The sequence below is a fragment of the Danio rerio genome, chromosome 8 (assembly GCF_052040795.2).
Source record: "Danio rerio strain M-AB ecotype USA chromosome 8, GRCz13ab, whole genome shotgun sequence".
In the NCBI taxonomy this organism is placed as follows: Eukaryota; Metazoa; Chordata; class Actinopteri; order Cypriniformes; family Danionidae; genus Danio; species Danio rerio.
In genome coordinates, this window is record NC_141028.1 from 6,830,829 (window position 1) to 6,842,500 (window position 11,672).

The 11,672-nt window shown below is 38.3% G+C and overlaps 1 long non-coding RNA gene across 1 annotated transcript in view; it reads right to left on the reverse strand.

Annotated features, from left to right (window-relative positions):
- The window catches only part of LOC147842538 (uncharacterized), a 60,414-nt gene extending 55,797 nt beyond the window's left edge, over window positions 1-4,617 (reverse strand). Inside the window, exon 1 of the long non-coding RNA XR_015497516.1 lies at window positions 4,544-4,617. This is a non-coding gene — a long non-coding RNA (uncharacterized LOC147842538). The remainder of the gene's footprint in view (window positions 1-4,543) is intronic.
- Window positions 4,618-11,672: the final 7,055 nt, after the last annotated feature.

Below are 11,672 nucleotides of genomic sequence, written 5' to 3' on the forward strand. Positions count from 1 at the left end.
AATCGAATCGAATCGAATCGAATCGAATCGAATCGAATCGAATCGAATCGAATCGAATCGAATCGAATCGAATCGAATCGAATCGAATCGAATCGAATCGAATCGAATCGAATCGAATCGAATCGAATCGAATCGAATCGAATCGAATCGAATCGAATCGAATCGAATCGAATCGAATCGAATCGAATCGAATCGAATCGAATCGAATCGAATCGAATCGAATCGAATCGAATCGAATCGAATCGAATCGAATCGAATCGAATCGAATCGAATCGAATCGAATCAATCGAATCGAATCGAATCGAATCGAATCGAATCGAATCGAATCGAATCGAATCGAATCGAATCGAATCGAATCGAATCGAATCGAATCGAATCGAATCGAATCGAATCGAATCGAATCGAATCGAATCGAATCGAATCGAATCGAATCGAATCGAATCGAATCGAATCGAATCGAATCGAATCGAATCGAATCGAATCGAATCGAATCGAATCGAATCGAATCGAATCGAATCGAATCGAATCGAATCGAATCGAATCGAATCGAATCGAATCGAATCGAATCGAATCGAATCGAATCGAATCGAATCGAATCGAATCGAATCGAATCGAATCGAATCGAATCGAATCGAATCGAATCGAATCGAATCGAATCGAATCGAATCGAATCGAATCGAATCGAATCGAATCGAATCGAATCGAATCGAATCGAATCGAATCGAATCGAATCGAATCGAATCGAATCGAATCGAATCGAATCGAATCGAATCGAATCGAATCGAATCGAATCGAATCGAATCGAATCGAATCGAATCGAATCGAATCGAATCGAATCGAATCGAATCGAATCGAATCGAATCGAATCGAATCGAATCGAATCGAATCGAATCGAATCGAATCGAATCGAATCGAATCGAATCGAATCGAATCGAATCGAATCGAATCGAATCGAATCGAATCGAATCGAATCGAATCGAATCGAATCGAATCGAATCGAATCGAATCGAATCGAATCGAATCGAATCGAATCGAATCGAATCGAATCGAATCGAATCGAATCGAATCGAATCGAATCGAATCGAATCGAATCGAATCGAATCGAATCGAATCGAATCGAATCGAATCGAATCGAATCGAATCGAATCGAATCGAATCGAATCGAATCGAATCGAATCGAATCAAATCAATCGAATCGAATCGAATCGAATCGAATCGAATCGAATCGAATCGAATCGAATCGAATCGAATCGAATCGAATCGAATCGAATCGAATCGAATCGAATCGAATCGAATCGAATCGAATCGAATCGAATCGAATCGAATCGAATCGAATCGAATCGAATCGAATCGAATCGAATCGAATCGAATCGAATCGAATCGAATCGAATCGAATCGAATCGAATCGAATCGAATACAATCGAATCGAATCGAATCGAATCGAATCGAATCGAATCGAATCGAATCGAATCGAATCGAATCGAATCGAATCGAATCGAATCGAATCGAATCGAATCGAATCGAATCGAATCGAATCGAATCGAATCGAATCGAATCGAATCGAATCGAATCGAATCGAATCGAATCGAATCAAATCGAATCGAATCGAATCGAATCGAATCGAATCGAATCGAATCGAATCGAATCGAATCGAATCGAATCGAATCGAATCGAATCGAATCGAATCGAATCGAATCGAATCGAATCGAATCGAATCGAATCGAATCGAATCGAATCGAATCGAATCGAATCGAATCGAATCGAATCGAATCGAATCGAATCGAATCGAATCGAATCGAATCGAATCGAATCGAATCGAATCGAATCGAATCGAATCGAATCGAATCGAATCGAATCGAATCGAATCGAATCGAATCGAATCGAATCGAATCGAATCGAATCGAATCGAATCGAATCGAATCGAATCGAATCGAATCGAATCGAATCGAATCGAATCGAATCGAATCGAATCGAATCGAATCGAATCGAATCGAATCGAATCGAATCGAATCGAATCGAATCGAATCGAATCGAATCGAATCGAATCGAATCGAATCGAATCGAATCGAATCGAATCGAATCGAATCGAATCGAATCGAATCGAATCGAATCGAATCGAATCGAATCGAATCGAATCGAATCGAATCGAATCGAATCGAATCGAATCGAATCGAATCGAATCGAATCGAATCGAATCGAATCGAATCGAATCGAATCGAATCGAATCGAATCGAATCGAATCGAATCGAATCGAATCGAATCGAATCGAATCGAATCGAATCGAATCGAATCGAATCGAATCGAATCGAATCGAATCGAATCGAATCGAATCGAATCGAATCGAATCGAATCGAATCGAATCGAATCGAATCGAATCGAATCGAATCGAATCGAATCGAATCGAATCGAATCGAATCGAATCGAATCGAATCGAATCGAATCGAATCGAATCGAATCGAATCGAATCGAATCGAATCGAATCGAATCGAATCGAATCGAATCGAATCGAATCGAATCGAATCGAATCGAATCGAATCGAATCGAATCGAATCGAATCGAATCGAATCGAATCGAATCGAATCGAATCGAATCGAATCGAATCGAATCGAATCGAATCGAATCGAATCGAATCGAATCGAATCGAATCGAATCGAATCGAATCGAATCGAATCGAATCGAATCGAATCGAATCGAATCGAATCGAATCGAATCGAATCGAATCGAATCGAATCGAATCGAATCGAATCGAATCGAATCGAATCGAATCGAATCGAATCGAATCGAATCGAATCGAATCGAATCGAATCGAATCGAATCGAATCGAATCGAATCGAATCGAATCGAATCGAATCGAATCGAATCGAATCGAATCGAATCGAATCGAATCGAATCGAATCGAATCGAATCGAATCGAATCGAATCGAATCGAATCGAATCGAATCGAATCGAATCGAATCGAATCGAATCGAATCGAATCGAATCGAATCGAATCGAATCGAATCGAATCGAATCGAATCGAATCGAATCGAATCGAATCGAATCGAATCGAATCGAATCGAATCGAATCGAATCGAATCGAATCGAATCGAATCGAATCGAATCGAATCGAATCGAATCGAATCGAATCGAATCGAATCGAATCGAATCGAATCGAATCGAATCGAATCGAATCGAATCGAATCGAATCGAATCGAATCGAATCGAATCGAATCGAATCGAATCGAATCGAAGAATAGAATCGAAGATCGAATAGAATAGAATAGAATAGAATAGAATAGAATAGAATAGAATAGAATAGAATAGAATAGAATAGAATAGAATCGAAGATAGATCGAATCGAAGATAGAATCGAAGATCGAAATAGATAGATAGAATAGAATAGATAGATAGATAGATAGATAGATAGATAGATAGATAGATAGATAGATAGATAGATAGATAGATAGATAGATAGATAGATAGATAGATAGATAGATAGATAGATAGATAGATAGATAGATAGATAGATAGATAGATAGATAGATAGATAGATAGATAGATAGATAGATAGATAGATAGATAGATAGATAGATAGATAGATAGATAGATAGATAGATAGATAGATAGATAGATAGATAGATAGATAGATAGATTAGATTCACCTATGCCAGGTGCCGTGTGTAGTCCACATATAGGGCGGATTGGTACTAGATTGAATATTTTCCCACCTTTTTGCTGGGCGTACCAATATAATGAACCAATATAGTGCCAGGTAAATGTATTTTTAAATCAATTTATTTTTAATAACAATAAGTATTATTTTTATTTAATACAAACTTTTACACTATTTAATTTAAAGAATCAAATCCCCTGTAATTCTCACCCTGCTAACAACAATACTCTTGTAATTTTATAATGTTATTGCTGAATGTTCACTTTTAAAATTGTTGATGTTGTCATAAAGTTGTTGCAAGACCTAAAATAACATTTTAGCATAGTAAAAAACACTGAAAAAACAAAGTCTCACAAAAATTTAAAGACAATTATTTCCTAAATGGGAAAAATATGTAGACATGCAGTAATAAATATGCTTTTTTATCATCATCATGTTATATGGACAAATCACTCATAGCATTTCATAAAGGGCACGAAAATATAAGCTCATGGACATGCTAAACTTCATCATGATCCTGAAGTGAACGAGATGCACTGCTTTTTTGCTGTCCAACACCTCCTCCTGCTGTTCTACTGTGGACATAACATTCAAAGGTTGAACACTTTGGTTGTTGTATTTCTTCAGGATATACTGTATGGGCCTACTCAGTGTATAATATTCGCTTTCTGTACGTTATATTTACAGATGATAGAGTGCGGTATGTACAACAACGCATTAGCATTAGCTGACAACGCCCAAACTCTTCTCCACAAAGCTGTTGTGAAGATACAGCACTAAAGTTCTCCACTTAATAAGGGATAAGAGTAAAGCAAGTTTCAGAACTAGGAGAAAAGCGTTAGGAAAACGTTATAATATCACAACGCAGGGAGGAAAAACAGAGATACTAACCGCAAATTGATCTCCATTTTCCGCGAGAGCTTTGCATCCTCTTGCTTGCTTTGTAGCACCATGCTTGTTTTGAGTGCGGTGGGAGCGACTAGAGCAATCAACCAATCAGAGAGTGAGCTCACTCAGTGACACGCCTATCGTGTGATACAAGAGATTTAATTTCATTCAAGCCAAATTCGCCAATAATGTCACGTAAAGCATAAATATAGGCTGTTTTGCACATATAATTGGTAATTCGTGGATTTGTAGCAATTAATAAATGAATAATTTAAACCATTTAATAGACTATTTGTATTATTAACATGGGGAATAGGGTATATGCCGAGCAAGTGTTGTTCTAATACTGATAAACTTCCGGTGACTGGTTATTGTGAGTTTTTTTCTCTTATACGATTCCTTTTACAGCATCGATGTTGTAATGTAATTCAAACACAATCAATTAAACAGACTTTGGCATTCATTTAGTTGCTCAAGACAAAAAGCTGTTTGCTCGCAAGCGCCCGTCAGATATGGCAGTCAGGCGCAGAAGCTCCATTGTATATACTGGGGTAAAATAATGCTCATATTTTAAAGACATGGTGCAGAAAATGTAATTTAATGCAGTGCTTCTTGTACAATCTGGGACCCACTTTATATATCACTCAGCCAGTGGAGATCGCTGATTTTTAAAGAAAACAGACCTTAAACGCACCGATTTTGCATTGGCATATAGTTCACCGGAAGCGGTTAACCCAGATTACTGGCAAATTAAAAGTCCTATTAGCATACTGCATAAACCCTATTGTTCGGTAAAGTCTAGATCGGATATGCGGCCGGCCGGAAGTGCGATATGCACATTAATAAAGCAGCATTTTGTTATGACACTGTATAACAATAATTCATATTTTTACAGTACTGTGAGGGTTGGATTTAGGGTTGGGGGTAGGCGTTAAAAAATACATTTTATTGGGTAATTTAATAGATAACATAACTAATACTCAGTACAACAACTGTTTTTACATTACTGTGACGGTTGGGTTTAGGGTTGGGGTGGGGGTAGACGTTGATAAAATACAACAAATGAAAAATTTGATAAATAATAGAAATAATTTGCGTTAACTTCCGGCCGCAAACGTATCCGCTCTAGCAACAACCCTATTGTTCCTATGTTTATTTAATTTTTTAAAATTGTTTACACACAGTTACTTGTATTTCAGACACAATGACTACAACATGTAACTGATGCACCAACCCCCTGAACCAATTATGCTAAACTACAAGTACAATTCCTGCTTTACACTCAAATTGCAGGTTTAAAACACACTTTTTTTTTCAAAGCACTACACACAATTGTCTGTATTTGGCACAATTTTCATGCAGAAAAACTCTTGTTTTTACAAGGAACGCACTGTCATTCACAATTGTAAAGTTAGTTGCCCTACTTAGCATACTAACTCATCACATGGGTAAACACCTGTTACACATAATTGCTATTCAGAAATCAGAGCTCATCTGGTTCATAACTGGTTCACTGCCCACCCACGTTTTTTAGTTGTTTTTCTCCCTCCATATTCTCCATTCCTCAATCCTATTGAGGATTTTTTTTTCTGCCTGGGGATGGAAAGTCTATGACTAAAATCCACACTTTTTTTTTTACTGTAACTGTATTGTGTAAATACTTCTGTTGATGGCATATGTAGACCACGTTATGTGCATCTTTGTGTTGGTTGGGATGAACACTGTGTACACTGTTTTTGTGAGAAAAATATAGTAAACTATATTTGGTACCATGTATTTGTGTGTTTTGTATGAAAACAATATTCTGAAATATTTTACAATGCAATTATGTAGGCCCATGTACTGTCTGTAGTAAGTGTAACACTGAACAAAAAAAGGGCTAAGTACAGTAAGTCATTATGATGAATGGAGAAGAAGTGATCATAGTGTTTTACAGCTGCAACTGTCTGTCTGTCTTTTTGGGGAGGCCAGTGAGGACTCCATTACAGTAATCCACCCTGCTGCTGATAAAAGCATGAACAAGTTTCTCTAAGTCCTCACTGAAGACAAAACATCTGATTCTTTTATGTTGTTTGACCCTTAGAGCCAAGGTACGCACTCACCTTGAGAATCTCATCTCGATTCCCAAACGCAATGATTTCAGTTTTTTCTTTGTTTAACTGAAGAGTTTTGACACATCTAACTGTTCATTTCATCAAATGGAAATGTATGTAAATGTAAACTTGCTAACGAAGGTTCAGCAGCGGGGCCACGCCTCACTTTGTCTCCTTAACCAATCACCTACTCCCTAAAACATATTTAAGGCAGACCAGCCCTCTAGCACTCTTCTTCTCGTTCTCTCGAACCCTTCCTCTATTTTCTCACTTCCCATTAACCCACATAGCAAAATTTCTCTGGCCCAGCTCTGGCCCAGACAATCAGGTTTTGCTTGGCCCACATGCCGCAGTGAATTACGGTACATGACTGGACCAAATCTGGCTTCCAGACAAGGGCCAAACACAGACCATATCTGGGCCAAGTCTCAGCCAAGTTAATAACTCATAACTGGGCCTGAACTGGGCCAGATAGGTTGGTGTGTCACGATTGCAACGAAATTGATAAACCCATGGAGTGATGCGCTTTAGGCACACTATGGGCACGCTTTTTCTCAAAGTGACCTGATTGGTAGAATTTTTTTTCTTTACTCAAAAATAATTTTAGTGTATTTTAAATGTGGGTCAAGACTGGCCAAACTCACTTGGCCCACTTATCAAATTTTTAAATCTGGCCCAAATCTTGTGTGCCGCCTTAAAAACGGTGCCACCTCTGCCATGGGCCATGTTTGGCCCGGGCCATGTTTGGCCCACATGCTGTATGCCAGTGCCGGATGAATGCCTGCTGTGCCAGCTTTTTGCCAAATCTGGGCCAGAATTCTTTGCTACTAGGGAATGCTCTCTTCACTCCTAGGTTGAATTTGGGGGGGGATTGACTATCAAAATATTAGAGACGGTACCCCCCACCTTGTTCACTGTTTATCCTCTTACTTCCCTTCCCCTTCATCCCACTGTTCCCTTTACCATCCCTTTCATCCCTACAATAAAATTCTAGCTCCGAGTGTGGTGTGGTCCATGCTGGTGAATGCATTGGCAGGAGGTGTCAATGGGGCTGAAGTCAGTAAGGCCAAGTAGATTTGAGTGTCATCAGCATAGCTGTGGTAGATTTGGTTCTTTCTCATTATTCGGCTCAGTGGGAGCATATAAAGGTTGAACAGGAGAGGTGCCAGAATTAAACCTTGTGGGACTCCATAATTTACCCCAGTTATGCAGTATGTTACTTTGAAAATGATCATATTTTACAGTAAAGATATACATACAATTCTGTGAACATATACAGCGAGATAAATAGTGCTGTAAATGTAAATAAAGTATTTTTGCTGTAATTGATTAACAGTATAAGAACTGCTGCCAGTATGTTACTGTAGATTCTAGTATATAATACAGAATTATTCGTCCATTTATTTTCATTTTGGCTTAATCCCTTTATTAATCTGGGGTCGCCACAACGGAATGAACCACCAACTTATTAAGCATTTGTTTAACAGTATGCAGTGGATGCCCCTCCAGCTGCAACCCATCACTGGGAAACATCCATACACACTCATTCACACACATATATACGGACAATTTAGCCTATCCAATTCACCTATAGCACATATCTTTGGAATGTATAGGGGAAACCGGAGCACCCAGAGGAAACTCACGCCAACACGGGGATAACATGCAACCTCCACACAGAAACGGCAACTGACTCAGCCGAGGCTCAAACCAGCAACCTTCTTGCTGTGAGGAGAATGTGCTTCCCACTCCACATAATACAGAATTAATTGTGTCTTAATACAAATGGTGTCAATACATCTGATAAGGCAAATATACCAGCACTATGTATGCATGGGAAATAATTAGACAGGCTTTCGTTCACAACTGCATTTTATTGTAACAATCAAACCCATGAAGAATGACGAATCCTGTACATATCTTCCCTGACAAATGTTCAGCTTTGTCATAACAACACTCACGGACATCCATCAAGAACTGTACCACTTGGTGAACAGGCAGGCAAGTCGATGTAGTATAAAAATAAAGCAGAGCGTGAGGGGAAAAAACAACAACAACAACAACAACAACAACAACATTGTGACCTGTTTAATTAAGAGTAACGCTGACCATCAACCTCATAATAACACATGATGGACGATCCGCTTGAGGGACTAAAGTCGCTGCAACCTTCAAAATGTCCTCACGGTAAAAGTTGGTTCTGGTGTGGGAGGGATGGAGGGGTGTGTAGCTGCCCGGTAGGATGGATGTGATAACACGGGGACCGGTCGAACCGTTAAAATAAAACCCTTATTATTATTATTTCCCTTTCTGTCTAGGGATATGTTATTCGTATGCATATATATGATTATAGTTTTTCTAATGAGTGTGTGTTTTTAAGGATCTGTGTGTGATCGTTTGGATTTTCTTGTACTGTCAGTTTAAGCAATTCATTCATTCTCCTTCAGCTTAGTCCCTTATTTATCAGGGGTTGCCACAGAATGAACCGACAACTATTCTGGCATATGTTTTACACAGCGGATGCCCTTTCAGCTGCAACCCAGTACTTGGAAACACCTATAAAATCTCGCATTCACACACAATGTTTTAGTTCATCCTATTGCGCATGGTACTGTGGGGGAAACCAGGGCACTCGGACGACACCCACGCTAACACAGGGAGAACATGCAAACTCCACACAGAAATGCCAACTGGCCCAATCGGGACTCGAACCAGCGACCTTTTGTCTGTTAGGCAACAGTACTAACCACTGAGCCACCGTGCCACCCCAGTAATTTAAAAGAGGAAGAGAGAAAATAAATCCAACACGGCACCATTGTCTCAAATAATCAGCATCTATGCAGTAAGAGCGAGACCGGCGCTATGGTAACCCTCATCACCGTAAACCGAAATGAAAGGGTGAAAAGAGCAGGGGACTCTTTTATAAAACTTTGTATCTAGAATTCTTCCAATAGAGTGAAGGGACACCAGGATATATTCTTAATTTATTTATTAATGATTATACACTTCAAAAATATTTTGCTGCCTGTTCAAACTACTTATTTAAAATGAGTTGAAACAACTCAATTCTTTAGTTTTTTGGGACAACCTAATTGTTCTATGTTCAATCAACTTAAAATTGTAAAAACCATTGAGTTAACTTAATCGGTTTATGTTGGGACAACAAGAAGGTATTGTGTGGAACACTGCATGGCTCATATGATGATTTAAAGTACATGACGCTTGCTGCTCGTTTAAAACACTTATTTAAAATGTGTTGAAACAACACAATTATTAAGTTTTTTTTTTTTGGACCAACTTGATTGTTTTATGTTCAATCTACTTAAATTTGTAAAAAATAAAAATGGAAGGAATTGTGTGGAACACAATTTTTTTTTTACAGTTAATTCATCCAAAAATAAAAAAAAAATTACTCAATATTTATTCACCCTCAATTGGTTCTAAACCTTTAAGAGTTTATTTCATTTTGTTGAAGACAAAAGAAGATATTTTGAAGAACGTTTGAACCCTGTAACCACTCACTTCCACAGTAGGAAAAACACATACTGGTTACAGGTTTTCAGCATTTTTCAAAATATCCTCTTTTGTAGTTCTGTCAACAGAAGAAAGAACCTCAAACAGGTTTGCAACAATTGATTGATGAGCAAATAATGACAGAATATTCATTTTTGGGTGAACTATCCCTTTAAGTCAATATCTAAAGTCCCCATGAAATCAAAACAAGGTTTGTTTTAGATGTTACTAAGAATATCTAAAGTAAAACTCGCATTAAGAAGAAATCAATAGACAAAGCCTGCAGTTCCGCCTAAATGTATGAACATTTTTTTTTTGACATTAGCCCCTTTCACACAGTGATACCGGTAAATATCCGATAAATTTCCGGAACAACTTTACCAGTAAATTAATAAAAGCGCTTTTTTTTTCCGGAAAAGAGCTTTTACACATCCATTCCAAAATAACAGTAAATACTGACATTACTAACGAGAGATGACCTCTAAACGGCTGCACTTGAATTTGTAAACATTTGACAACATTAAAAACTCAGTGGATGGATCAGTATTGTGAACAACTTTCATGAAAATATAGAGGAACACTTTCGTATGTCGAGATGTACATGATGTGTGTGTGTGTGTGTGCGCATGCAGTCACGGTCTGCTTCACGGGCACACGCGACACGTCAAGAAACTGAAGGAAGCAGAGCTTGAAGGTAAACAAACAACAGCTTATCATAAGCATCTAATCGATAATTATTTCTGCAGTTGTCATTAAGAAGGAACATATAAACGTTATCTGACTAACATCCAGCAGCTAAATGTTTCTGGAATAATGTTCAAAGACTTTTATTTTCATAAACCGCGCGGACGTGAATGCGTCTGACTGTTCTGATTGGCTAAAGTAGATGTCTTACGTGAGCACGTTCTAGATGTGCACATGCTCTTTCCGGCAATCTCCCTTCTGCGTTCACACAGCGCAGCATTCCGGCAAATTACCGGTAATGTTACAACTTCTCTTTGCGGAAAATAGCCAGAACGAATTTACCAGTATTTTCAAAAAGGACCTGATCACACATACAGACTTTCCGGAAAATGAAGGTCTGTATGTGTGAAAGGGGCTAAAACCTCATACTTGACTTTCTGATCAAATCTTCAGACCAATCAAATTCTCTCTAGTATCTAACATTCCCCGCCTCCTTCAAGATGCTATGGCTATAAGTGCTTGAGGTCAACCACTCACACTGGCAGAAGAGGTAATGAAAACGAAATGCTATTGGCTGTCTTTTAAAAGTGAGAGGCTCCTGTAATAACCACCCTTTTTTCCATGTTTCAATTTAAATTATGTCAGGCATTGAACAAAATTAAACTTTTTAAAGCATTTTAAATGACCTTTAATATGTTTACTTGAGAGTGACTTACACTTGGGCTCATTCTCCTGTCTAGTTTGTATTTTATAGAACAAACATTTGAGCGGGAATTGGCGTACTCACGTTTCCACCCACGTTTATAAATGAGACCCCTGCTCTCTCTGGATCTTCAGAGCTT